General features: G+C 53.1%; 2 long non-coding RNA genes across 7 annotated transcripts; one reads left to right on the top strand and one right to left on the bottom strand.

The window, feature by feature from the left end:
* Positions 1–1,638: 1,638 nt before the first annotated feature.
* Positions 1,639–16,432, bottom strand: LOC144281869 (uncharacterized). 5 transcript variants are annotated; one of them, XR_013350278.1, is made up of 4 exons: positions 12,492–13,318; positions 4,754–5,557; positions 4,296–4,420; positions 1,639–4,115 (listed from the first exon to the last, which is right to left on the bottom strand). It is a non-coding gene; the product is annotated as an uncharacterized LOC144281869 (long non-coding RNA). The 5 variants fall into 5 exon arrangements; XR_013350277.1 differs by having other exon boundaries at positions 1,639–1,947; positions 3,862–4,115; positions 4,296–5,557; positions 12,492–13,317; XR_013350276.1 differs by lacking the exon at positions 12,492–13,318 and adding an exon at positions 16,351–16,432 and having other exon boundaries at positions 4,296–5,557.
* Positions 6,087–16,036, top strand: LOC144281870 (uncharacterized). 2 transcript variants are annotated; one of them, XR_013350280.1, is made up of 5 exons: positions 6,087–6,382; positions 6,572–6,786; positions 8,610–8,794; positions 12,830–13,969; positions 15,699–16,036. It is a non-coding gene; the product is annotated as an uncharacterized LOC144281870 (long non-coding RNA). The 2 variants fall into 2 exon arrangements; XR_013350279.1 differs by having other exon boundaries at positions 6,087–6,786.
* Positions 16,433–27,844: the final 11,412 nt, after the last annotated feature.

Raw genomic sequence — 27,844 nt, 5'->3', positions numbered from 1 at the left:
GGAGAGAGAGAATCTTAAGCAGGCTCATGCCCCGTGTGAAGCCCAACTCGGGGCTCAATCTCAAGACCCTGAGATCATGACTTGAGCCAAAATCAAGAGTCGGAGGCTTAACCCACTGAGCCACCCAGGTGCCCCTCATTTATGTGATAGGCTTGAGATGACAAAATTATAAAGATGGGGAATGGATCAGTGGTTGTCAGAGGGTAGAGATGGTCACAGCGGAGCGTGACTGGTGAAGGCCAACATGAGCAAGACCTTCGTGGAGATGGGATCGTTCTGTATCTTGATTGTGGCCGTGGTTACACAAAGCGACACGTGTGACAAAAGTTACATAGAACTACATACACACTTTCTATCAGTGCCAATATCCTGATTTTGATATATTTATGGGGGATGTAACCGGTGGGGGAAACTGGGCCAAGGGTCTGGTTTCTCTTTCTACCATCTTTGCAACTGCCTGTGAATCTCTATCTATTCAAGATAAAGAGGGTGTTAGGGGCACCCGGGTGGCTCAGCAGTTGAGCATCTGTCTCGGCTCAGGTCATGATCCTGAGGTCCTGGGATCAAGTCCCCACATCGGGCTCCCCACAGGGAGCCTGCTTCTCCCTCTGCCTGTGTCTCTCATGAATAAATAAATAAAATCTTTAAAAATAAATAGATTTTTTTAAAAATTTTTTTATTTATTTATTCATGAGAGACAGAGAGGCTGAGACACAGAGGGAGAAGCAGGCTCCATGCAGGGAGCCTGACGTGGGACTTGATCCCGGGTCTCTAGGATCAGGCCCTGGGCCGAAGGTGGCGCTAAACCACTGAGCCACCCGGGCTGCCCAATAAATAGATTTTTAAAAAGGGTTTTAAAAAGCAAATGAGGCTGATAGCAGATCCAAGGCCTTTTCAGACCTGCCCTAAGAATCGAGCAAATTGTCCTCTTTGCAAGGTCCGCCCGTGGATGTTTCTATGTATGGAAACCTGAAAATCTTGCCCACGCCACCTCTTTGACAAAACTCGACACACCTTTCCTCGGTGCTTATGCTGACAGAGCTCACAGAGCAAGAAAAAACATAAAGCATTGTCATGTGTGCCTCTGTGTCTGGGCAAGCCTGGGTGCTCGTTGCAGATGGAGGCAGGGAAACTGAGTCAACTGGATCCTTAAACTGGCGGGCAGCGTGGACTCACAGTCCGGGCTACCTACCGGCCACACCGCGCTCGTGATCCTTGGCTTGTGCTCCTGTTCGAAGGAGATGCTAAATTCCTGCTCCAGGTTATTTCAAATACATATATCTTTTTTTTTCCCCAGCCAGGCACACAGGATCCCTGAATCCTCACCCCGGGTTGAGAACACGTCCTCTGAGAACTCTTTTAACTGCATCCCCACAAGTTTTGATTTGCTCCCATTTTCATTTCTGTTCAATTCAAAATATTTTCCTATTTCCATCGTGATGTCCTCTTTCACCCGAGGGTTATTGAGAACAGTATTGCTTTGCATCTCCTCCAAACCCGCAGTATATCCCTTGCAAATGCGTAGCAGAGTAAAGCTCCACAGAGCAGGGAGGGAATGGGCCCCCCCACCCCCAATCCCTGCAGCGAGCTGCCGGGTGGTTGGAACCAGTGCCGCTGCAGAAGGAATGAAGTGTTTAATGTACAGATTTTATTGCTTTAAAACTTATTTTTTTTTTTTAAGAGCAGTTAACACAGGCTCAAGCTTCGAAGACGCAGTGGCTGCCTGGCAGGGGACCCGGGGCGAGGCAAAGAGCGTCTGGCCTGCAGGGGGTGACCCTCACGCTGCCGCCGGGCTGGACTTCGTCCTTCTGCTTTTCCTTGGGGGTCAGGGGAGCCCCCGGGTGGAGGGGGGCACAGCCGGGGACAGAACTGGAATCTTCCAGCTGAGGAGGATCTGCGGCGAGTCCTACTTGAGCTCCCCCACATGGGTTAAACTCACAGACGAACCTGGAAGGGGAGGGAGGGGACTCAGGCAGAGAAGACCCACGTGCACCCCAAAACCTGTCCGTGCCCAGTCCACTGGGCTTGTCAACACAGCAGGTTGGGGTGGGATTTGTCCTCAGGTTAGAAATCCAGGGTGGACGGTCAAGCCTCAATTGGGAGATGCAAGATAGAGAACCGTGGAAATTAAAGAAGATTCAGGAGCACCCGGGTGGCTCAGCGGTTGGGCATCTGCCTTCAGCTGAGGTCTTGATCCTGGGTCCTGGGATCGAGACCTGCATCAGGCTCTCTGCTCAGCAGGAGTTTCTCACTCTCCATCTGCTCCTTCTCTCTCTCTTTCTCTCTCTCTTTCTATCTTAAATAAATAAAATATTTTTTAAAAGAAGAAGATCCAGTGGGGGTCACTCCATTGCTTGACTCGCGGGGTGACGGTGAGCACATGCTTCAGCTTCCCAGCCCTCGTTTCCCTGCGTGCACACGGAGCAGGTGGCACAGAGCTCTCTGCAGACCTTTCCAGTCCAAAATGTCAGTGAAGTGACCTGGGGGGTCCGCAGCGTGGCCACCCGAGAGCCTCACTTTGCTCACATATGCACACAAGATGATAATACCTGTCCGTGCCCAGGACGGTTGGCCTGACCCGGTGGTGCTGGGCACAGGAAGGTGACACCGCGCATCACAGCAATGTGACCTGTTTTCTAAGCCACCACAGCTCCACATGTAAGAACAAGCTCACAGTAACGGCCACAAGCTGGCATTTCGCAGGCTCTGCCCTCCGCCCCCGTGAGGGGAACTGCACCCTCACCCTGCGGCCAGCTCCCACAATCCTCCAGCACCTCCCAGGAGCACGTCGTGGACATGCAGGCCACTGTGGGGCTTCTGCTACTTTCTCATTGCAGACCCCACATACCAGAGGTGCCCCCACCCTCCCAGGGCAACGTGCTACCCTGTGGGCCTCTGCCGTCTGCTCGGAACATGCCAGCGTCCAGGGCACCAGTGCTGCATGCGGCGAGGGGTGCAGGTGCCCCTCACCAAGGCTGGGACTCTCGGGGGGCAAACGAGCCCCCCCCCGGGGTACAACCCTTCAGCTGGTGCTCCCTCCTGCAGCTCTCAGGGTAAAGGCTTTCTCGGTCTCACTCTGCAGGCCACTTGCCTGTGTCACTGTGATCCCGGGCCTGTCCACGCAGCCTGTGCCCTGAATGCTCGTTGGGCACAGGGGCTAACTCAGGACGCTGGAAGCCAGGGGTTGCCCCAGCCTGCTCCGGAAACTGCTTCTCCAGGCACACAGGCAGGCCCGCAAGCTGAACTGACTGTACCCAATCGTCCCCTCTTCATTTAGGGTAAGTTTTTCCAGGGGGCTCTTGGACCTTTGTGGCCAATGATCCCAAATCTCCTTTCTTTTCTCTCCTGCTTTCCTCTGTTTGCAGTCCTCAGATGGGTCTGAGTCTCAAGTTGGGGACCACAGCTCAGGCACTAGCTGGGGTCCAGCTACAGTGCTCCCAAGCTTAAATGTGCACTCTGAGAGGCCTCCCCCATTAGGATTCCAGGCACAGCGCAGACTGCCTCTCCCCCTTGAAGAAATTACCCACTTAAGCAGATGCCTGTCTGCCCGGTGGCATGCTCGTGGAATTCCAACACGCCTATGACCCCGCTCCGAGGGCACCGCCAGGCAAGGCACAGGTGCCTATCGCCGCCGTCCGCTTAGACTGAGGCAGGCCCGAGCCCAGGTCAGAGGACACAAGAAAAAAACAAATAAACCAAAAGTGAGACAGAAGGAGAGAAGGGAAGGAGCAAACTGCCTTCTCCAAGACCTTGCCTGCCCCCAACCCCTCATCGGCCGCCCCAGCTCAGCAGCCCTTCCCTGTGTGGGGCTAGAGACAGGGAGAGATACCCTGACCCATGACTCTACTGTGGCTAACATACCCCCTCCCCAAACCGGTTTCGTAGAGGGTTGAGTCTGAGACTTGACTGGGCTCAGCTGGGTGGTTCTGCTCACGTGAGGTCAGACAGGTATGCATGTAGTCATCCGGGGACTTGGCCAGGCTGAAATTTGCAGGGTGGCCCATTGCCTGGTCTTGTTCTTGAAGGGAGTGACAAGCAGGCTGGGGCTCTTCTCCGGGGTTGTCCCGGGCTGTCTTCTCTATGTGGTCTCTCCAACGCGGCTCCCAGCTCAGACTCTAAAAGGCACAGAAGAGGAACCCTCTCTGCACTCTCTCTGTTTGTTGAGCCACAGGCCAGCCCAGACTCTGTGAACTCACACTCACACACTCTCACTTGCACACTGATACAGCCATACATTCTCACACACTCACACAGAGCAGCATCCCATAGTTCTGTACCCTTATTCAACCTCTCACCTGTGGGCCTTCATTTAAGACAAGGATGACCCCTTCTATGATCAGATTTGCAGGTGGAGGAGGAAACATATTTTGTAGCGGACTCAAGATTCAGAGGCTCCACTGGGTTGGGGAGCTAACAAGATCTACGCCAGTTGGGGTGGGTAGAGAGAGGCCATGTAATTTCTCTGCAAAATGGATCACGTTTAAAGAGTACAAACGACACCAACCAAAAAGGGAATGCTGGGACCTGGTCGCCCTAGTTAAGTATAAAGCCCTGAATATGGGTTTAAAAAATACCAATCTCGTAAGCGGGGTGGGGGAGGGGGCTGGATATAATAACACCCACATCTGTGACATCCATTCAGGTGCATGTCTCCTGGTCAGGCTCCTCTATTCTTATTCAAAATCTGTCCCATCTACTCTGCCAACTGTCAAAACGTATGAATATCTGAGAAAATCTTCATGTAGGTCCTTACCAGAGAACGCAACCTCGAACTCTCTGCTGCCCCTTCTTTATCAAAAACTTTGCTGGGAAAAAATGATGTTCGTGGTGGGCTGCCTGAAAGACAAATTATCCATCCGTTCCTTCAGCTAGCCTAAATTCTACCTGTGGACACAATTCAGTGTCATCCATCAGAGGCTGGGTATGTACCGCGTGCTATTTGCTCTAGCCTGCCTCTCCTACTCTCTCTCTCTCTCTCTCTCTCTCCTACCCCTGAATCACTTTTTAAATTGAACTTGGTGCTAAGGCTCTCAAACTTTTCCGTTAGCTTGCATTGATTGAGGCGTTGTACGAAATAGCCGTACAAAGCCTGCTACTGCGCTCGGCCCGGGAGTACGGCCTGCAAATGACCTTCCACAATGCATTACTCGGGAAGAACGACTGCAGTTTTTGGATTCCAGTTTTAGAAAGTGTTGGGGCTCTCCAGAGCACCTGCTTCCTTTAGAACGTAAGGGAACTGTACAATGTTTAAAGAGTTTGGCTTTCCTGTTTTGCCTTGGCTGCTGGGAAACTCAGAGGTCAATTCAGAGCCCAGCTCTGGCAGCTGGACAGAGCCATGTGATGTATACTTGTGGGTATTTCATGGTACGCATGTCACCTCACTCAGTGTGTCATGAGCATTACAGTCAATGCCCCAATATTCATTCCAGCTTGTGTGATTAGTCAAAAACTGCCTTGAAATTCCATTCCTCCTATCCATGGTTGGCTTGGGATGGATACGGGATGTAATTCCAGCCAATAAGAAGTAGCAAGTGAAGGTCTGCTTGGGAGGTGGAATCTAAAAAAAATAAAATAAAATATAAAAAATTTTAAAAAGCTTCTACTCTCTTAAGAAGAAGTGGTCATCTTTTGTCTTTGGAGCATCATGATGTCTGGATATAATAATCCCTTAAAGTGCTACCAGCCCAGGGACAAAGCGCTCACACACATGTGTGCACACACACTTCAAATGATACCGGGACAGAGGCAGAAGGAATGTGGGTCCTAGGTCACCCCCTCTGGACCTGCTGGTATAGCAGATAAACAGGCTCGTTGTTTAATACCTGTAGCCAAAGCCAGACTAACTGAGCACACCGGCTCCCTCTCGTTTACTGACCTCATCTTACCTTTGAACTTGGTCTCAGCTCATTGTCTATATTTCTAAATTATAAGTGTTTTTGCAGGTCACTGCAAAAGACCTGGATGTCCCATAGATATGACTCAGTGACTTGGCATAACAGTTCAAGGAGATAATGTGGTTGGCAGCTGCTCAAAGAGAGCCGGAGTTTACCACCCAATGAACAAGCCCATGTTGAGCGACCGAGGCCACATCAGGGAACAAACTAGGCAAGTTGTCTCCTCCAGGGAAGTCACATAGATAGGATACATATCAAAAAAATTATAGCAGTAATTTCAAATTGTGCAGATGAGCAGAGAATGGGAGAGAGAAAGGGGAGGTAAGGGAGTTACCCCGGATGGGGTAGTCAGGGCAGGACTTTCTGGGGAAGATGTTTGAACTGAAACTCAAAAGAAAAGAAGGAGGCAGCAATGAAAGCCTCTGGAGAAAGAACATTCTAGGTGGTAGGAACAGCAAGTGTAAAGGCCGTCAGGTACAACAAGTTTGGTAAGTTGGAGCCGTGTTTTTCAAATGATGGGCTAAAACCCATTGGTAGGTCGCAAAATTGGTGCAGTGGGTCAGGATCCAGCATTTCTCCAGTGAAATAAACTAAAAGAGAAGAGAAGAGAATGCAAATACCAGCGAGCTGAGCCCCGAGTAAGGATTAATGTGCGGTTTTGTAACACTTCGTTTCAGGGAGTGGTTAATGGGATGGAACACAAAATGAATTTCTTACTGTGAACTGTGGTTTAGAAAAAAAGAAAAAAGGAACCCACCGTGAGAGGAGAGCTGAAGAACGGAAGAACCATTGTCGGGAGCACGGTGGGCCAAGGGGCAAAGTATGAAACAGGAGAAGATGCAGCCCAAAAGGAGGGGTCTGAGCACCAGGCGGTGAAGCCAGAGCACACAGGGTATGACAACACCACAGCAGGGGCCCCCGAGAGGAGGGGTGACAGTGGGACCCATGGCTGTGAGGTCGCTAATGAGCCTACGGAAGTGATTACCATGGAGTGATGGGGCCAGAGCCTCACTGGGGAGGGTGAAGCAGAGCGTGGGAGGTAAAGGGTAGAAGTTTTGACCTGCAAGAGGGCAAAGCAAATGGGGTGGTGGCCAGCAGAGGCGTGGTGCCACTGGAGAGGCAGTCACTGACCGCCCTGCCAACCCTGACGTGGCTCGGTCCTGGTCAGGCCACCTTCGGAGCGTGTTCCTTTTGGTTCCGACCCCCACATCCCCTGGCGACATTGAGAAATTAGGGAGAACCCTCTAACCCCGTCTCCCCCAAACCATGTCATCTCTGCAAGGATAGAGGAGGGGTGAGTTTTACCGTGGAACAGGAAGGAAGATGATACTGGAAGAGTGAGTCACTTCTGCTTTCTAGCTGGGTAAGCGTCAGGACCGTGACAGTCTGGCCGGGTCACATGATGTCTCTAAGAGTGGAGCCTTCTCGGTAGTAAGACCCATTTTGCAAGAAGAGATTGCGTAGACTTATTTCACTTATGTCACTCAGCATAATAAGTCAATTGGAGAAGGATAAACATTATATGGTCTCATTCATTTGGGGAATATAAAAAATAGTGAAAGGGAATAAAGGGGAAAGGAGAAAAATGAGTGGGAAATATCAGAAAGGGAGACAGAACACTGAGAGACTCCTAACTCTGGGAAACGAACGAGGGGTGGTGGAAGGGGAGGTGGGCGGGGGATGGGGGTGACTGGGTGACGGGCACTGAGGGGGGCACTTGACGGGATGAGCACTGGGTGTTATTCTATATGTTGGCAAATTGAACACCAATAAAAAATAAATTTATAAAAATAAAAATAAAATAAAATAAAAAAGAGATTGCATAGAAAGGGCTTCACGGCGAGTCATGTGCGCTTGGGTCCGCAGTCTCTGTCTCCCTGACTGTCTCAGGACCTCTGTTGGGGTCATGGACTCCAGGGGCAACTATAGGGCACCAAAGACATCCCAGGGCCAAGAGGAGGACTCGGCAGGCAGCGAAACTCCCCGCCTAGCCCCACAGTGGATGAACCCCTCTCTCCTTAATGGGCCAGGTGGGCAGCTCCGGGCCACGGGCTTCTCCTGGACCTGTGTCCGCAGCAACTGCAGAAGGAAGCCTGGCTCCGGGGCTTCTAAGCTCTCCTCTGTCCGGGCCACAGTCCGGCAGGATAGAGTCAGCATGGTGGTGAGTCTCCGGACAAGTTTTCCGAGCCCTATGGATCCTGAGCCCCGGAATTCCTTACATAAGGAGGGGACAATCACCTCGGGGTGACAACCAAGTGGGGCCATGTGGGCAAGACATTTGGCTCAGTGCTGAGTCTGGAGCAAGAGCCCAGTAACTGTACTGTCATCGTGGATGTCTTTGCAGCTTCCCTTACAACCGCCCCCCTCGCGCACCCCCTTCTCCTCCTAAAGCAGCCTCCTCTCACCCTCACTAAAGTCCACCAAACCTTTGTCCCTGCCCATTCCCCTCTTGAGGGGTTACCCCTTTTCCCACTTCCTCGCTCAGCAAACACCTACTCATCCTTTTGGTGCCAACTCTAATGCCACCTCCTCTGAGAAGTCTTCCATGACTCCTCGGGCAAAGTGAATGTGTCTCGCTACGATGCGTTCCAAATATTCTCTTTATACCTCCGTCACGGGGCTTTGGACAGCGTGTCATACGTGGTTCTCTGTGGCCATGTCACCCTCTTGTCCTTGAGGACAAGAATGGCACCTTTTTTCTCTCTGTACCCTCAGTGCCTTGCACAAAAGACGACGGCAGTGGAGTGAATTGATGAAAAGGTGCAGGAACATGGACGGTCGGATGGATGGACGGACCAACCGATGGATGGACGGAGACGCAGTGAGCAGCCTTCCTGTCCACCTCAGCCCAGATCTCAACTCTGCTCATCCTCTGCCGGCCCAGGCTCATCCAAAACCCGGTAATTACTTGAGTGATGACTCACGGGAGTGGTACCAAGCACAGCTCGCCTGGACTGGGGACGTACTGTGGACTCAGAAATGTGGGAAACAGAATTTCGAGCATCCCTCGGGGCCAGAGAAAACCACTCCGGAGGAGCCAGGCTCTGCGTAAACCTGCGAGGAGCCTCAATGGGAGAAAATGATTTAATTATCAGAGTGTCACCAAACAAATCGTACGCCTCATTTTTGGGTCCTCAATGCTTACGGTAATTAACATTACAAAGATTTTTCTTCTCCCTTCTGTTTATATTTAGTTTAGCCATTCACAATAGAGCTAAAATTATTTCGGCTAATTTTAGGCCCTCTCACTACATTGCCCCTGCCTCCCTTCCCCAGCAGTGATACCCAAATGCAATCTTTAACTTCAGAGACAGCCAAATGCAGGACAAATTGGAATCAATGCTGCCTTTGTCTTCACTAATAAGTGGCTGCCACGCAGAGGAGTGCAGAACCGCTAATTGGCCGATCTCAATAGGGAAGAGACAATGGTGGCGAGGGCTGGGGGATTAATTATAGGGCCGCCTTCTGTGAGCCCCGGCTTCCGCTGCTCCCACCTCCCAGTGCCACAAGGGTGAGCGTCCCCCCACCATCGCCACCATCACCCCTCTTTGGAAACAACAAGCTTTCCAGCTGGAATCCTGCTTCACTCGGAATCCAGACCAAACACAAACAGCCGGTATGCACAAAGGTCAAGGGAGAGAAAGGGGTAGACTGAGCGAGCAGGTGCCCGGTCATGAGGAGAGGACCTGTGTGTGTGTGTGTGTGTGTGTGTGTGTGTGTGTGTGTCAGGTGTCGGGGAGTGGGGTGGGAGTGAGCGTGCACTTACCAGGATGGGGAAGCTATGTTTGCCAGGTCAGGCATGCTTCATCCCTCTTGCAAATGAGGAATGAGGCCTCAGGAGGCCCAGAAAGGTGAGGGACACGCCCAGGTAGGACAGGTCAGCTCCTCCAAGGAGGCCCGGCACCCCCCACTGACCCAGCCAGCCCTACAGAAAGGCCCCCCCTTGAGCTTGCACGCCAACCTTGCTTCGTCCCATCTCCAAGCCCAAGCTCTTGGCACTGCTTTGGAAATCTTCCCTCCACCATTAGTCTGTGTCCTCTGAAACGTCATTTCATTGTCTTGGGGTAAAGGCATTACCTCCTAAGTGTCCCTGTTAAAATGCAAAAACCTCAGCAGAGCGAGAGGAGCTGTGCACGTTAGCCCAGATTTGCTGTTTAAATTAGGCACCTGACACCAGGGAGAGTAGCTTCTTGAGAGTTTTGGGAAGGGGAAGGGGAAGCTGCTAAAGAGGCGCAGGCCCTGATGGAACTCGGCGGTTGTCTTGGGAATGGGGCGGAGAAGCACAAAAGGGTGGCATCTGCACAGAAGACACCAAAAGGGCTGTACCAAGGGCCAAATCCAACAACCCAAAACCAAACGTGGTCTTCTCACCCAAAAGCCACACTGCCTCGGGGATCCCACACCCCTGCTGCCCCCCCCAGAAGCCTGCAGGGGGTCCCCAGTGCCTTCCTGGCCTTGCCCTCCCCCAGTTTTGCTATTCTAGCTTTAAAGCATGCCCTCTCCCCCCATTCTTTCCTGCTCTCACCACCTTCTGCTCGGGTCAGCCTTTGCCCCGCACCAAAGTCACTTTGCACCGACCACTTGCTAAAAACGGCAAGACAGATTTTATGTCAGTACGAGGCTGAGTTCAACACCCAAACCTGCAGGAGCAACTGGGGATTTCTAGGCAAAGGGCAGGGCGAGAGTGTCAGGGCCGGTGGGAAATTATTAAGAGGAATTTGGTTGCATAGCGAAGGTGGGGGGATTCTTGCTAAAGGGGCTTGGCAGGATGCTCTGGAAAATGAGGCTCTGAGACCAAAGAGAGCAAACCGAGGTCGAGGCCAGTCCAGAGGAGGGCTCCAAGGAGCCGGACCAAAGCTGGCCTGGGAGCGGGGTCCCCGTCACCTCTCCGGAGCCCTCTGTCTCCAGGCTGCCCTCCATCCACAGCCACACTGTCTTCCTCAACCCAGCTCGATCCCATTCCTTCCCGGCTTCAATGCCCCCGTCACGCCTCAACCCCTGTCCTGAGGATAACACACAGGCTCCTAGGACAATGGGCCACACAAGGGCAGTCAGCTGGACCCAGGGAGTCCTGGAAAACCTGACCCAGAAGGAAGAGAGTTCTCTGGTGTCTCCATTCCTGATGCCACTTGGGTCCTGGGCTCAAAAGGGGTTAAACACATGAGAACACGACCTTCCCCAGCCAGGACCTCTGGTTTCCAAGATTCCTGGTGCTTTATCTGGTGGGTTTTCACACCTCCCTGGGTAGGAGGTGGAGAGAGCTCCGTCACCACTTCCCAGAGGAGGACTCGGGACCAGAGTGGCTAAGGGGCTTTCTCCAGGCACACAGCTGAGAGCTCCAGACCCAGTCGGTGGAGCACCACGATCATAATTGCCCCTTTCCCCCTGTCTAGGTGATAAGCTCCAGGAGGAGAGGGCCCGTGGCAATCTGGTTTATCCTTTGTCCTCACTCAGCACTGCCTGGTGCGCAGAACACTGGGTGGAAAAGACAACGAAACCACTGCCATTCATTGAGGACTTACCGCGCTGAGTGTGTTCAGAGCTCACTCCTGGCCTAACACTATTATTAATCCCATTTCAGGGGCGTAGGAACTGAGGTCTGGGGCAGTTTAATAGCACACTCGGGCGGCATGGTTAACAACGCGGCGGGGCAGGGCTTGACGGCAGGGCCCCCGGGTTCGCTCTGCCGTCTACACTGCTGGGTAACTGTGTCTGTCTACACTGCCGAGTAACTGTGCATGAGCACGCGAGGGGACAAACGGAGGAACCCAGTTCCTGAGCTCCTTCTGGCCTGCCGTGCCTTCCGTCCAATGAGCGCCTCCTCGCTTTCCTCTACACCCTGACCTCTGGGCTCTTCCAAATGTAGACGCTTTGCCAGCAGAAGAGAAGCCCCGCATATTAATGCTCATACCTAATGCTCTTCGGTAAAGATCATTTCAATGTTTTAAGATACTAATGTCCCCTTGACTGGCCTCCTTTCTAAGCCCTTCTGAGTAAACACATCTATCTCGCGCTGATTGATCCTCGCAATTGTGCGGTTATAACCTAAACTAGGACATTCTGAGTCACATACTCAAGAAAGAGAAAAAACGGTTCAGGGGATGCATGTGTGTGTGTGTTAATATATATATATTTTTGTTGTTCAGTTTCCTTTTGTGCTCAACTCGAGAGAAATATTTGAAATTCAAATAATGAGGTATTCATGGCGAATTTGCTTTGCTTAGGCCCAGGGTAAAAATAAAATAAAGCGCTAGACCTTTCTATTCCTCCAACATGTGGGGCCGACTCTCCTTTCTCATTATGTTTACCTCCAAAATTCGAATGAGAGTAAAATTTAAAGGAATTACCACAATCCTTTGGTACATTTCCAAATCAATTAAGAGGGGAGCCAAATTATGCTCCTGCTTTTTTTTTTTTTTTTTTTGCGGGGAGCCAGTCTTCCAAGGAGTGAGGAACACCGCAGCCCACAGCTGCCTGGCAAACAAAGCACAGCTGTCACGTCGAGAAGCAGGCTTGGCATTTCCGCGCTCACCTCCGGTGGCCGATGCCACCCGCCGATCCAACCCCTCGCCGCCAGCCGCTGGCAGCTCCCCTCACCTGCCAGGAGCTGAGCCTCCCACCGGCTGTTAACGGTCCCAGAAAAGCACCCGCCGTCTCTGGAGTCAGAGACCCAGCTGCGCCGCCCCGACTCTGCTTGTCTCCTGGCTCTGTGACCTTGGGCAGATCACTCGACCTCTCTGCGCCTCGCTTTCTTTGGCTGCAGTTGGAAACCATAATAATGCCTCTCCCAAGGCTGTCCCCAGACTGTCATCTGGAGGAAGGTGCCTCCCAGCAGCTGGCTCACATTGGGCCAGTGTCAGAGCCCAGAGGGAAAGTGGGTGAGACCCCTCTTTGTTATCCCAGGTCCCTGAGAGTGTTTTTTGTCTTGTCCCCAGGTTCCTACAGGAAAGGAGGGCCCAGCAAGACCTGCAAGTTAAAACGCCACTTCCTCCAAGAAGCCCTGCCAGATGCAGCTACATCGTCTCCTCCTTTCTTAATTCCCTCTGAATTATGAGAATTTTGTTCTCTCCCCGGTGTTATTTCTCCCCTCTCCACAAGGAAGGAGCTCCGTGAAGGCAGAGACAAAAGGTGATGCCTCTTTGCAATTTCTGTTTCAACCAAACAAAAACTGTCACGGTTTCCGTTGACTCCCCTGCTATCAGGCCTTCCTGCCACAGCGTCGTCCATCCGAAGCGTCCCTATCTCCACCCGCATGCCCAGACCAGCTGAGGCTTTGCCCCCTGCAGACTCAGGCGTGCAGAAAATGTCCCACGTTGTTTCTTTGGCTTGGTCTAAACTCGACCCAGAGCTGAGCTTGAAGATTGGCGTATCCCTGACCAACCAGGAGGGGACCCCGGGGTCATGGGGTCTGGACTGTGACATAACAAGGAGCTAGCTCCCAGGAAGAGTCTAGAACCCACAGTGTGTTCTAGTCTGTGCAGGAGAGAACAGGGTAAGCCCAGCGGATGAGCGTTTGAGCAGAGCCCCGCGGACGGGCAACCACCGACGCATGCGCACTAAGGCAGGGCTTGGCCCCCACCGTCTAGTTCTGGGCCCCAGGCCCAGGACAGCTGGGGATACAGGGAGGCTTAGAGCAGGGAGGACAGGCTTCCCTGGCCCCCGGGCTGGCCCTCACTCCTCGAGCCTCAGTTTCCCACCTGCAGATTAGATGACCTTGAGTCACTGACCTCCAGGGCCACGTAACACTGAGAACATTCTGGAATCCCAGAGCATAGGCACAGCACAGGGAAGGTGTGCCCGGCGAGGCCAAGACACCCACCCCCCCATCTTCCTGCCCAAGGAGCCAGCTGACCCTGAAAGCCTCGTTCGGCCCCCACACTCCCAGAGCCTTGATGTGAAGCGTGGTCCTACCTGCTTTGTTTCTACGCAGCACATGTGTGCTCAATGCCGCGCCGGGGGCTGTGGCCTCGTTCCCTCGTGGGGAAAGGAGACAGCTGAGCGCCGAGGGGCTCTGCTTGGCCCAGGGGCGCCCGGGCGTGGCCTCCCCTTCCCTGGGCTACTGGCAAGGAGAGCAGGTGCGTTGGGGGAAGGACTGGCCCCCAGACCCCCTTCTCAGAGTGTCTGTCATCTTTCCCCCACCGGGCCCCAGGGAGCCCCGCGTGGCCCTCCCCGCCGGTCTCCTGCCCCAGGGTATCAGGAGCCCGCTCCCCGGGCCCCAGCAGAGGCGGGCCCAGCTCCACAGGGACGCCCCGGCCAGGTGTGTGGCGCTGTGCTAAGCAGCCTGCCAGCCCCGACAGATGGCAGAGCAGAGTCGCCATCCATCACAGCCGCAAGTGGCCGGCTCCCCTCCCGGTGCCCCAGACAAATGGCTCCACTCCTCCCTCCCTCCCTCGGTCCCTCCATCGACCACCCCTGCCAGGCAGCCGGGTGGAGCCGCTTGCTGGGCGAGCTGTGCGTGCAGAGCGAGGAGGGAGGCCGGGCTGAGCGACACGTGGAGAGGCATCCATCATCGCAGAGCGCCAGCAGCTTGCTCTGCGTGGCGGTGCAGAGGGTGCCAGGCCTCACGTGTGCGCGCACGTGTGTGTGTGTGTGTGTGTGGATGGGTGTGCGCTCGTACCAAGCATCATCCCACCCGCCCAGTGGGCTCGGTGGGCCTCGCCCTCACAAGGAAAGATGCATCTTGCCTCTCACTGGTGGCCGGACTGCCCTCCTCTGCCCCGGCTCGGACCCCAGAGGGTCGGGGCAATCGATCATACGGTTCGAGGCTCTGAGGTGGGCAGGATGTCAGCTTTTGTACTCATTTGTCTGCATGTTAGACCGTGTGGCAAAATAGAAATCAGACCAAGTGTAGACCCAGCTGCAGGTCATGGGCCAGACGTCTGCGAGAGAGCGCGGGTCGGACCACCTAGCAGCCCCTTGTCCGGCCGTGAGCCCCGACCTGACCTCTGGAAATTAGAGTCGGTAAACCGAGTACAGAACTTGAATCTCCATCCAAGGGCTCTGCCCTACAAATAGGGACGCGGGTATGGGATGTGGTTCCAAATCCCAGCTCTCCCGCTTCCCTACCCGGGAGCCCTGGGTCAGCAATTGAAACTTCTATCGTTCCCACTATCCAACTGACCAAACCAAATGGATACCGACCTCCAAGGGCGTCGTGTCCCCAGGCGCCTCGCAGAGGGCCTCGGCAGGAGAACGCTCTCAACACGTGGCATTGACAAAGCCCTGGGCGCCCGGGACAGCCAGGGAAGCATCCCCAGGAGGAGAAAGGTGAGGCCAGCGGGCCAGAGCGGGGCTCAGGGGACCCCCCCCACCCCAGTGAGGGAACAGGTAGGAAGCCTTGGGGGCCAAGCGGGGGCAGAGATGCAGATGTGTGCAGGGGAGCCGCTGAAAGAACTTGCCGAAGATTCTCGGACCGGCCCTCTCCTCTCTTCGTAATGTTCCCGAGTGGCACAAGTGGTCAATTCCGTGAATGACCCAAAACAAAACAGGGAGCTTATTTATTTGAGTGGCACATCCCAGGCTCACGGCGGATGGCCCAGCACCAAGACAGTTTCTAATTAAGATCAATCTACCAACCCGGCCCAAATTTCAAATACCAGAGTCCCAGTCCCAAAAGGTGGAGGGCCTCAAATGGGGAGGAGTTCTTGCAAACACGAGCTGTCAAAGTCCTCTCCACCCTTCATGGGTCCAGTTCATCTCTGACCCCCAGATGCGGCCTTCCCCAAGAGCTCCCCTTCGCAACTTGCCTGCCGCCCTCCTGGCGCCCTTCACGCTGGATCCCATTCCCAATCTCCCTCTCCCCAGGTCATCCGTCCATGCCTTCCACTGAGGTTGAGACTAGATGTGATTCATCTCTCACGTTCTTAGAGAGCAGAACGTGGCTAACACAAATAGGGAATGAGTGAGGAAATCCTTCCACTGCCGTCTTCACCGTCCACAAGCTCCATGTGAGCCAAGAGAGGTACACGGCTACTTACAAAAGTGTGGCCTTCACGACGGGGACAGTAGCCAGAGCGATGGAAGAGAGAGTCTTTCTCTGAGAATGAATGCCCAGGGGAGGGAGATGAGAACAGAAGTAGAGTCTTAAAAAGACAAACAAACAAACAAACAAAAAAAAAACGCCATGGAAGTCTTCTAGAAAACCAAAGAGAGGAGCTTCAGCACACACAAGCGCTATCAGTAAATACCTAACGGGCCACCAGAGCCGCCTTCATCCGCCTCACCCTGGCCCAGCCGGTGGAGGTGCCAGGCTCCCTGACATCCCCTAGAGAAGGACAGAAGCAGCAGGTGGAGTCTGGGGGCTCAACAGGTAGCTTCTGGACCAGAGGGTTATCCCGACCCACAGGTAGGCCACTTGGCATCGCCGGGTCGAGCAAGAGCGTTGGCCAACCTCCCTAAACAAATAAAATCTAGACTCTGAATGTAGCTTCATTTCAACTTTCTATGCCAAACTTACATGTTTACTTGAGGGAGGAAGTGCTATTTTGTGGTTTCCAGGACAATGCGGTTCATAGTTTTTTCACACCCTTCAGAGCAGGTGACAGCTTGCTTACAACACCAGAGCTGCACTTTAATACATGCACCGATGAGACATCACAATAGGGTTAGAGACAGACACTCCCTCCCTCCACCCCAGATAGGCATTTTCTGGATCCAGCCATCCAAGAAGAGAGCCACGCCAAGGAGACACCTCGAGTGAGGCCTCCCAGAACTAGCAATAAGAGAGGCCTCCCTGTGTAATTTCCTCTTGGACCAAGCGCCACCTCCTCACCCCCTCCCCAACTTAATTGCAGGAAGAATTGTTATGCTAATTAGCATTATTCAGAGAGTTAACGGAGCACAGGGTCTAAATTTAGATTCCCCGCTGCAAGAGGGCCTCCAAATTCCCCAGGAGCTGGCAAAGATGCTGGTGGGGGAAGGCAGGGCCCTGGGATGGGGATGCTCCCTGGGGCTGCAGGAAAGTGGAGGGGGAGCCCATGGGGCCCCTTGCCCCATCTTCAGCCCTACTGGGATCTTTAACTTCCGGCGGAAAGCCCTTGGCTCTTGGCGGGGAGGATTCGAGAAGGGAGCCCTTTGCCAAGAGACTATTGAGCAGAAGAGACGGGAAACCGTGACCGGCCGGATACCCAGGTGACAGAGTGATGGGACAGCTCCGGCCCTGTGTCCAGGCCTGACTGTGACCTACAGGCTGGGTGGCCTCAGGGAAGTTACTCGGCCTTTCTGGGCCCCACTGTCTTCCTCTGCTGGGAGGGCGGGGTGGGCAGGGGGGTTGGAAATCCTAACAGCTACTTGGCAGGGCTGCTGGGAGGGGGAAAGAGACAGTGATGAGAAGCACCAGGGAACAGGTCCTGGCCTCTGCGTGTAATGGCACCTGCTGGCTGGGGTGATGGTGATGAAGGTGGGGAGCCACCCCCACCCCCGGGGAGGAAGGAGCTCTTTCTTTTGTTCAATGGGGGGCTGCCCAGCCTCAGAAGGTGGCCCAGGGCCCTGATCCCTGCTGGAGGGAACTCTGCCCAGCCCCTGCCCACCCACCTGTGACCCAACTGCCCCTGCAACACACACTCATTGCCTCACGGGAATGAAACACCAAGAAGGATCCAACAATGGTGAGGAGAAGCTAAGCCGGGAGGTCCTGCCTCCTGCCTCTGTATCCCCGACAGCGTAGGGATGAGCAGAGGTGGCCCGGCGACTGGTACCCCTGTACCCCATGTAATATTGGGATATAGCAGTGGTGCCTCCTTTCTGGGGCCGTTAGGAGGATTGGATGAGCTGCTCTAAGGTAAGCACTCAGAACAGAGCCTGGCACACGTGGCTGTGACGTTCGCTGTCTGCAGGCCAACCCTGTCTAGGTCCCCTGCCTTGAGATCCCACCCTGAGCTTCCCAAGATGGTCTTCACTGTCAGCCCCTCCTGGGTGGGACCTAGAGGAGACGTCTGAGCCTGAGGAGCTGGGGCTTTCCTTTCCTCTGAGAAAAGAAAGGTAAAAGGGAAAGAAAGGGTCTTAGATCTGCCGTTCTTTCCCCATCCCTGTAACCCTCCAGGTTCCCAACATATCCGGGCCCCCCCACCCCTGCACACTTCCACCTGTTACCCAAATTCCCAAGGGATGCCCAACACCAGGACCTGCGTTTGTAGTCTGGGCACAAAGCTAAGCCTTGGCCTCACTCAAAACGTAGCTGAAGAAGGCCTGGCGCTGGGCAGGCCTGTCGTGTCCACGTGCACAGGGTGTGTGCAAAGGCTTTGAATCTCATAGCAGCGAGGAGATGTGGCCTCAACTAGCTATGGGCCTCAGGCAAGTCTCTGGGCCTCATGAAGCCTCAACATCTTCATCTTTATAGTGGAAAGAATCCACGCCCTCCCCCCCAACCAAGAGCCGGTTGGTTTTACAGATTAAACAAGACCGTGTGACATTGTTGGTTAAACCCATAAGGTCCCTGCAAATGGGAGGGATGTCCAGTGTCACCTCCAAGCGGCCCCAGGTGGATGGGGGTAGATGACAGTCCCCCAGCAGGCCCATCTACATGAGGATGAACATAGGGGCTGCTTCCTTGGGCCTCCCTCATCGTGCCTGAGGCTCCTCTGTCCTTGCCCACTCTCCTTTGGGCCCGTGAGCACTGGGGATTCCTGGTGTCCATCCTCCACGCCTCCCCTTCCCACTCTGCGGGGCTCTGGCCCACTGGCAAGCCGCTGGGTCCCACCTTGGCTCTCAAAAGCTGCACCCATTCTTGCCCCCAAGCTGCAGACTCATCTATCCGACTCCCCTTCGGGTGCCTGCCCTGGGTGCACTCCCCTGGGTGACTCGCCTGCCTGCCTCATGTTTCCAACACAGCAGGCCCTGAGCTGAGCTCACCATTCCCTGCCCCCTGGAATCTCTCCTCCTCCCTGCTCCCCATCTTCGGTCCATGATGCTAACATGTCCCCAGGGGCCAAAGCCGGAAGCTGGGCGTCATCCTGGATCCTTCCCTTGCCTACCCCATGCCCCCAACCAATCAAGTTCTCCCACCTCCACCTCTGAAATGGTTCTTGAATCCAGCCACTGCTTCCCGGCCCATGTCCCGTCCTGTTCATCTCACCTGGACTAAGCCGCAGCCTCCATCCCAACCCGCTGGCACCTGCTTTGTCTCCTGCAAGCCACACTGTGGTCAGCAAGTTCCTCCTAAACAGCATATGCGACGAGGCGCTCCCCAGGGTTCACAGCCCCCAGGGCTTCCTGCAGCCACGGGTCTAAGTCCAAGCTCCTGAGCAGGTGCTACGAGATCCCCATCACCTAAACTCCAAGGTCTGGTACATTCTGTCCTTGAGCTGCAGGAGGGCGTGGAGGAGGAGGTGAGTCACGTAGGGGATGGATCTTTGACTTCCACTTGCTGAGCTCCATCTGTGTGCCGGGCTCCAGTGAGCTTCCTCACTGCACCTTCACCACGGTCCTCTGAGGTGGGCAGGATAGCAGCCCCCCCATGAGGTCCACGTCCTCCCCCTGGAACCTGTGAATCTGTCACTTTCCATGGCATGAGGGACTTTGCAGGTGTGATGAGGTTAAGGGCCCTGAGCGGGGGAGGCTGTCCTGTTATCTGGATGGGCCTTATAAGAGGGAGGCAGGAGGGCCTAGGCAGAGGAGGAGATGGGGTGACGGAAGAGGCTACTGGCGCGATGTGCAGTGACAATGAGGGGCCACGAGCCAAGGAACACAGGTGGCCTCTAGAAAGGGAAGGCTTCTCCCTGGAGCCTCCTGAAGGGACGTGGCCTGACACCTTTTAATTTAATTTAACTCCTTAAGGGGCATCTGGGTGACTCAGTGGTTGAGCGCCTGCTTTGGGCCCAGGGTGTGATCCTGGGATCCAGGGTCCTGGGATCGAGTCTCACATCAGGCTCCCTGCATGGAGCCTGCTTCTCCCTCTGCCTGTGTCTCTGCCTCTCTCTGCATCTCTCATGAATAAATAAATAAAATCTTTAAAAAAAAAAAAAACAATTTAACTCCTTAAGACCTCCTTTAAATTTCTGACCTCCAAAACATAAAAGAACAAACATGTGTCGTGTCAAGCCTCCGAGTTGGAGGTGATCTGTTACAGCAGCCGCAGGAAACTAACTCTCGCAATCTCCTTCTTCCAAATAGGGAAACTGAGGCACAGAGCACTTCAGTAGCCGCCTGGCATTCAGCAGCCAGTGAGTGGCAGAGCCTGGATCTGAACTCAAGCCCCTAGCACCAGAGTCCTGGGATGGGAATTTCGTGCCAAGGGAGGCGGGGAAACCTGGCTCCGACTAAAAATCTTGGAACACATCGCCCTGTCACCGGAGGCACCCAGAAGCAGCTGAGCAATGACAGACCGAAGGGCTCTGAAGGAGATATCTGTGTCGGGTGTATGTTTGCTCCCACATAATGGCTTTCAAATCACACAGAAGCAGAACCCTCTACCAGAAGAGAGCTTCCTGGAATCTGTCTTTAATATAACCCAGATTGAAGAGAAGCTTCTGGAGGCGGAGGAGGGGGATCCCAGGCTGCTGGGCTGTGGGGCTTCCGCAGGACCCTACTGTTCCATGGAACGGTGTTTAAAAACCCTGGTCCGCAGGCTCCCGGGGGTTGCTCCAGACCTGAGGTCCCGGGAACCCGGGAATTTCTCAGGAGGCGCCCGACAGGGGACTCATGGTGTCGCTCTGAGCCCCTGCAGCAGGGGCAGGAGCAGGGAAGGTTTAAGAGCTTCTAACGATTTTTAGTTACTTAATTTTCTTAGAGCTTTGACAGGTCCCCATAACTTAGGGTTTATTTGCTTTCTCTTGAATGTCACATATAATTCTTGTCGAAATGTTTATTTGCCTAATGCAACTTTTAGTGCCTGGGTAATTTATTCCCCCCATTTGTCAGCCAGGAGGAAGGAAGGCTACTTTTAGCCTCTGGCTCAATTGTGGAAAGTGATATAGCATGCCCCACTTTTTCATCTCCGTGACGTGATGGGGTACCTTGGCAGCCACACACCTTTCCCTGGGAAAAGCAAGGTCCACCCCCCTTCAAGGCTTCCTGCCCCTCCCACACAGTCTGCAAGCTCAGCTCTGTCCAGAAGTGGGAGTTTTGTTTCCTGCAAAAAAAAAAAAAAAAAAAAGGAGCAGCCAATGAAGAGGTGAATTGTATCATCACACCCCCCCGGGGATGCAAGAATCAATTCTACGGATGCAGTGTTGTTTCCAAATTGAATCAATCCCATGAGTTCTGGGGAAATTCAATTCACCCAACACTAATCGAGCACCTACTATGTGCTGGGCCCTCTGCTGGGCTGTGGATTCAGCAATAAACAAGCCTGTCTTCCTGCCCCGCAGGGGCTGTTGGCCAATTGGCAGACAGGCATGTAAACCAATAACTGGGGGTCTTTGCAAGAACACAGGAGAGAGGTGGAGAGCTAGTGCAAGGAGCGCGGATGGAGGGGGAGGCCACGCATGCATTGGAGAGACTTGGCATCCGCTTGATGAGGCAGTGAGGGACAGAAAGGGGCCGTGGATGCCGTTTGCGGCGCTGTCACTGCCCAGGTCTGTGGGCAAGAGGAGGCCAACTCTGCATGGGGCAGGTCTGAAGATGCTCTGGGGACAAGGATGACCCAGTCAGTGGTTGTTGGAACTGAAAGTCTGAGAAGCGTGTGTGCCTGGCTTACTGGCCAGAGAGGACCGAGGGAGGCTGCGCAGACCTGGGAGCCTGGGCTGGGTGGAGCAGTGGCCTTCTGCACCCCGGGGCAACAGCCCTGGCCCCGAGAGGCCCTGAGAGGCCGGCTTCTAGACGCCCGGCCAGCCGCAGCACACCTGGTGCAGGAGTCAGTCCTCTGAGCACTTCTCTGAGGCTTCGTGGTCCCTTCAGAGGTGGGAGAGGGAGTCCCACGGGAGGACCCCCGGTCTCCAAAAGGATGGGAGAGAAACGGGGGTACATAAAGAGATAGTGAGTTCCCAGAAATCTAGAAGCTGTTGGGCTGGAGGGCGAGCAATAAGGGGACCCACAAGGGCCCTTAATCCACTCCAGACCCAAATGTCGGGACAAAGTGGGCTGTGATCAGAGTAGAGGAACCCCAGGAGTAGAGACAGGGCCACTCTCCCAGGGTAGAGCAGGGCCTGCCAGCTTCCAGAAACTTTTGGAAGTCTCGCTGGGGTCATTCGGGCATGGTCAGGGGTGTGCATGGGCAGGACAGGAATGCGAGCGCAAGGAAGAGGTACTTACCGCTCACTCATGGGATGCCTCGGGCCTTGGGGTCGGCGGCGGAGGCCTCACAATCAAGCTAAGCCTGAGTTCAAATCCTGCTCCGCTATTGGCTGAGGTGACCCGGAGAAAACTGCTTAACCATTCTGTGCTTCAGGTTCTTCTTCCTTGTTTCCCGTGACTTCCCCCCGTCTTACTGAGCTGTGGCTAACACATAGCACCGCAAAACGAGCGCGGCGACATGATGTGACTTACACGTATGGTTACGTGAGGACCACGGCAAGTTGACATCCATCATCTCATATTATTTCTTAACCTAAAGAGAGAGATGATGTAACGGTGCCCATCTCATATAATCATTAGAAAAATTAAACGAGGCGGGCACAGGTCTTGATGTTTAGTAAGTACTCACTAAGCAGGTACCTCCTTTTTTTTTTCTTTTTTTTGACATTACTGCCTTTATAAAAGAAGCTCCAAAAGCTAGACAATCTGCGACTATTCCCAGAGAACACTTGAATCTAGAAGAAATGTTGTGTGTTCCAATCCTGGGAAGAAACACTTCTGCTCTAAGTCTATTTGCATGGCCCTTGCAGGCGTGAAGCCGCCCCAGGCTCTGAGCACCTCCTGGGGGTGCACGCAGGCTGAGCTGAGGTAGCACCCTCAGACCATCGTGGTCCCAGCACCCTTAATAGGGGCAGCCCTGCTGGTCGGAACCAGCCGACCCAGGACCACACCTCTAGCTCATCCTTCTCCATCCTGGAGCAAAGCTCCTCCCTCCTGGGGGGTCAGGGCCTTATCACCAGTGAGGGTCTGCTCTCTGGGGCTCCTCCACAGGCATTGGCTCTGACTGGGGACCCACAGACTCCCCAAGGGTGATTGACACAGGAACCCCCTTCCGATTGCCCCAGGGCTGCAGGTCCCTCTCCCCACTTCTGTGTTCTCGAGCTCTCATTTCCCGAGCACCTGGTAAGAATCATCCCAGCGAACACAGCAGCCAACTCCCCACATTTGCACCAAGGAAGAGAAACTCTCCGATAACAAAAACCCAAAAGTCATTGCTAATCACATTTGCATAATATGATTTTTTTTCCCCAGCAGATTTACCTTCCTAATTACGCTTGTCTCTAGCCAATATTAAAGTGATTTTGCACTCCCCAAGCACACTGGTGATCAGTGAGGCGACTCCAGAGGTGGGCAAGGAGCTGGGCTAAGTCATCCTGGAGGCTGGTTTTGCCAGGTTTTGCCACAAAGTGGGTAATTCCCAGGTGAGGAACGCATAAGGCCTCCCTGCATTCCTGGTGGGGAAGAAGAGTAAAAATGGCCTTCGCCCCCATGGAGACCCCACAAGAACTCAGCCAGAATTTCAAGATGAATGCTCAAGGAAACTAAGCCAGAGCTTGGAAGGCTCAAAGGCAAGTCTACACAGGCACCGAGGTCAGCTTTATCCAAGCCCGGGCACAGGCACTGGGCATCCTCTCGTTGGTCTGACAAGGTGGATTCCTATCTCCCACGGCGCTGGCCCACTCGGGAAGCAGTCATCAGCTCCACCGTCCTCAGAGGTGAAGAGCATGGACTGTGGGTGGAGTCACTGCCTGGGTTCACCTCCCGGCTCCTTCTCCTAATAGCTGCCTGAAGAGCTCTGTTTCAGTTCCCTCCTCTGTAAATGGGGATAGTTTTAGCACCTACCTCGTAAGGCTGCTTTCAGGACTAAATTTATGTACGTAAAGCTTGGAAGAGTCCCCGGCATGTAGTAAAGGCTGTGTAAGTACCAGTTCCCCCTACTTCTACCGATACCTCTCCTATTGTAACTATTAGGATGGTTGTTCTTGTCTTGTTTTCCACGTCTCAGAAGAAGGACCCTGGAGGGGACAGCTCCCACTCATGCTCTTGGTTGCAAGTCCTCACCTTAGCCTCGTGGAGGCCCCTTTGCCCAGCACAGGACGCTCGGGTTCAGCGTCCCCCAAAATGCCATTCTTTTCCCTGCTTCTCCTTTTCCTAGACGTACGCACACGTGTGTTCTCCACAGGGTTCTCTCTCTGATTCGTTATCTTAGTCCTAAAGTTGTTCCGAAATCCACACTCAAGACTGGTTCTAATTCTTTGGCCCCGGGCAGGCTTCCTTACCCAGTTCCCGTGATCTTTCTGCACTTTCTCCTCACCTTAAGAAGAAACTATAAAACTGGACGGAGATCTAGATTTGAACCCTGGCTGAATCACTTAGAAATTGGGTAACCTTGCACAAATCACTTAACCTACGAGTTTAGACTTCTCGTAGAAGTCTTCTTCAAGATGGGTTCTTGATACCTGCCTTCAGTAGGTGGTTTTGAAGATTAAACGAGGTAATGTACACATATTTGTTAAAGTAACAGTAGCTGCTGTAACAAATAGGCCCCGGTAGTTCAGAAGTTTATCCCAACAGAAGCGTAGTTTTCATTTCTATAATAGTTGAATAAGATTGTTCATGTTTGGTTGGTGGCCTTTCCTTCATATGAAGACTTGGGGGTCCAGGCTACTTCCATGTGGTGGCTTTGCCCTCACCTAGAGCCATGGAGCCCTCCCCATCCAGCCAATCAACAGGAAAGAGAGGTTGGAGAAGACAGAGCAGATTCTCATCCATGTTGGCCCGGAACGAACATGCATCGTCTCCCCTCCCATTCCATTATTGAGACTAAGCCGTGGGCCCCATTGAGATGTAAGAAGGACTCGAAGTAGAAACAGTCTCTGGCTGGGTGGCACTTCCCAGCGACAGCTCTACAGGACCGGAGCGGAAGGGAACATGAGTCTATGGCCACGTCCCCTCGGGTCTACAAGTGCTTGCAGAAGCATCTTGGGTGCATGGTAAGTAGTTGCAATAGCTACTTTTCCAGCCACCAGGACTACCCTCACTGCTACTTTTGCTGTTTCTGAATAGTTGAGGTAATAATACCAATGTTACAGAGTTGTGATGAGCATTAATGATGTGAGCACATGAATGATACCACCTGTCTCTCTCTCCTCACACATCTAATTCCCTAACTGCCCCTAGAGTCCTTGCTAGGGTCAGGCCTTCCTGGGCTGAGTTCCTGCTGGGAGCTGCACACGTGGGGCTCAACTTCCTTCTAAATTGGAAGCCAGCCCTCCCTTAGGCACCACACAGACACACACACACACACACACACACAAGGTTGTCTAGGGCACTTGTCCTTCTTCACCCTTCTAAGAACCTCTAGAGATAGTTCCCTAGGTCAGGCTCATTTGATCTATGCAATGTCAGAACAGAATGCCCTCTCCCTGCTTTTCTCTGGGACTAAAAAATGGACTCAATGTAAGAAAAAAAAAGGATTCCCTGCATTACTTCCCTCCCGTTCTCCCATGAACCTGTCTTCCAATACAAATGATGTTTCAGGGGATAGTGTCTAAGTTCCCCTCTCACCAGCCCACTCATTCCATTTCTGTTAATGCCCACTCCCTCTCACTTTTTTTTCTGAACTATTTACTAAGGAAAGGACTTTATTTGCAGGAACAGGTCTCCCAGAAATTTTGGGCCACCCATGTCTACATGGCTCTTCCTAAAACCAGGTGATTAAAGGGCTCTCCCAGACAGGCAGTGGGGATGTTCACTGATCTTACAGTTTCATCACTTCACAAAAGGGAAAAGGTTAAAGGCCCGTGTTGGAGATACAGACATAAGGGATCTTCTGGGAGGAAAGTAGAAGGAGAAATCCAAAGAAAAGGATGGATAAGGTCAACCAGGGTTCATCAAACATGCATTCCATCTCCCTCTCTCTCTCTATCCAGAGTGATGCAATGGGTCTGGACTGTCATTCTGCCCCCCTGGCCATGTGGTTTTCAACAAAACATTTGACTTGCCTGAACCTCAGTTTCTTCATCTATAAAATAGGTCCCAGTGCCCACCTCACAGAATTATTGAGACAATTAAACAAAAGTAACACATGCAATACAGTCACCACAGTGCACGATGCTTACTTAGTAAGGTGGCCAGTTAATGGTAGGTAATTCCCTTTACATTCCTGCTCCCAGAAGAAAGACAGATTAAATTTTCTGAGCCTGAGGTTAACTGGTATTTTTCTAATAAAAAAGTACTTTTTCTGAGTACAAAAATAGCACCTTGATAGTATATCTTCAAGTAATAGAACCTTTGCAATGTTGCAGAAGCTGTCAGGGCCATGGGGCAAAAACAAGTGGCCATGGAAGACAAAAAGTCTTGCTGTATAAACTTCATATTTAGCTGTCAATATTGGATATTTTATCTACAAAATAACAATTTTATGCAGTTCAATAATCTAAATCAAATAACAATAGCAAATGCTTGTATGTATTTACTATGTACTAAGCCTTGTTCTGAAGCATCTTAGTACTCATTAAATCCTTACAACAATCCTGTAGGGTAGGTAGCACAATAAATTCATCTTTCAAAATTTTATTTATTCACTTATGGGGTGGGGGGAGAGGAAGAGGGAGAAGCAGATTCCACACTGACCTCGAAGCCCAGTGTGGGGCTCGATCCCATGACCCTGAGATCACAACCTGAGTCAAAATCAAGAGGCGGAAGCTCAATGGACTGAACCACCCAGACGCCCCCAATAAATTCATTTCATAGCTAAAAATGTTCAACACAGAAAGGTTACATGATTTGTCCTAGATCCCACAGCTAGTGAGTGGCAGAGCTGGGATTTGGACCCCGGTCGTTTAGCTCCAGAGGCCATGATTGAAGCCTCTACACTTCCCTGCCTCCAATATGAATAATGGAAAGGCCTCCGGGGGAAGGTCGCTTGTATCCACTGCGCTCTCAGATGAGCAGGGGTGGAGGAAACTGCAAAGCTGGGTCAGCAGAGACGCCAGCGGGGAGGGCAGGGCAGCTCTCACACCCAGAAGGCAGTCAGCCTGCAGTCTTTAGTCCGCCCCAGGAAGGCTCCAGAAGTAGAAGGCAGGTACCGTCGGGCACCCGGCCCCACCCTCTTTCCTGAGCATTCCATTTCCCTGTCCTTTGTGGCATGACTCTCATAAAACTATTCATTTCTTAATTCTGATGGCAGAAAGGAATTTAATCAAGTTGCTTGAATATGACGACAGCCTCCCGCTAAGCCAGCTGCCTCCCGAGGGTCATTGGGAGACAACGCCCTGTTAATATTTAGCTCCAACAGCAAACATTATGGCTTTCAATTTAGAAGATTATGCTTCTGGTTAGTTATGTATCATATGTGCGCGCGCGCGCTCGCTGGGTGGCTCATCTCATCAGCGCGGGCGCATTTTGCCAGGGTTATAAAAAATGCCATTTTCTCTGCGAGCCCTTTCCACTCAGTGATCCAGCGAAGTAACATCGAGATCAAAACCATGTTCTGAAAAATAATTGATCTATTCAGCTGCTCACAGGCCTGCATTCCAACCACCCCAAAGAGCCATTTCCAGGAGAAGCCAGGGGCCGAGGAGGGAGGGGGTACAGGCTACTCCCCCAGTGTGTGGATCCTGACCCCCCCAACCCAGGGCAGCTGGAGCTGTCCGCGGTGCTGAAGCTCAGCTGCCCCAGAATTGCCACCAAGTGGAAATGAGCCCCGGCTAGAGGGCCTGGCGGGTCGTCTGGGGAGCTGTGCCTATTCCAGGGTCTTGGATCATTACATTTTCCTTCTTTCCAGAGCTCCCAATCCTCTCTCTAATTCTGGATCCAATCCTCGAGTGCCTTCTCTCGTGCTCGCTCTCTCCGGCGGCTGCCTCCGTCCTGAGGAGCTCATCCCTACTAGTCATTTCGTGGTTTTTCTCTCCTTTCCTTTCTTCTCTGGGTTCTTC

The sequence above is a fragment of the Canis aureus genome, chromosome 13 (genome assembly GCF_053574225.1).
Source record: "Canis aureus isolate CA01 chromosome 13, VMU_Caureus_v.1.0, whole genome shotgun sequence".
NCBI classification, from domain to species: Eukaryota; Metazoa; Chordata; class Mammalia; order Carnivora; family Canidae; genus Canis; species Canis aureus.
The sequence above is the reverse complement of the archived record's forward strand: the minus strand, read 5'-3'. Positions and strand labels throughout refer to the sequence as shown.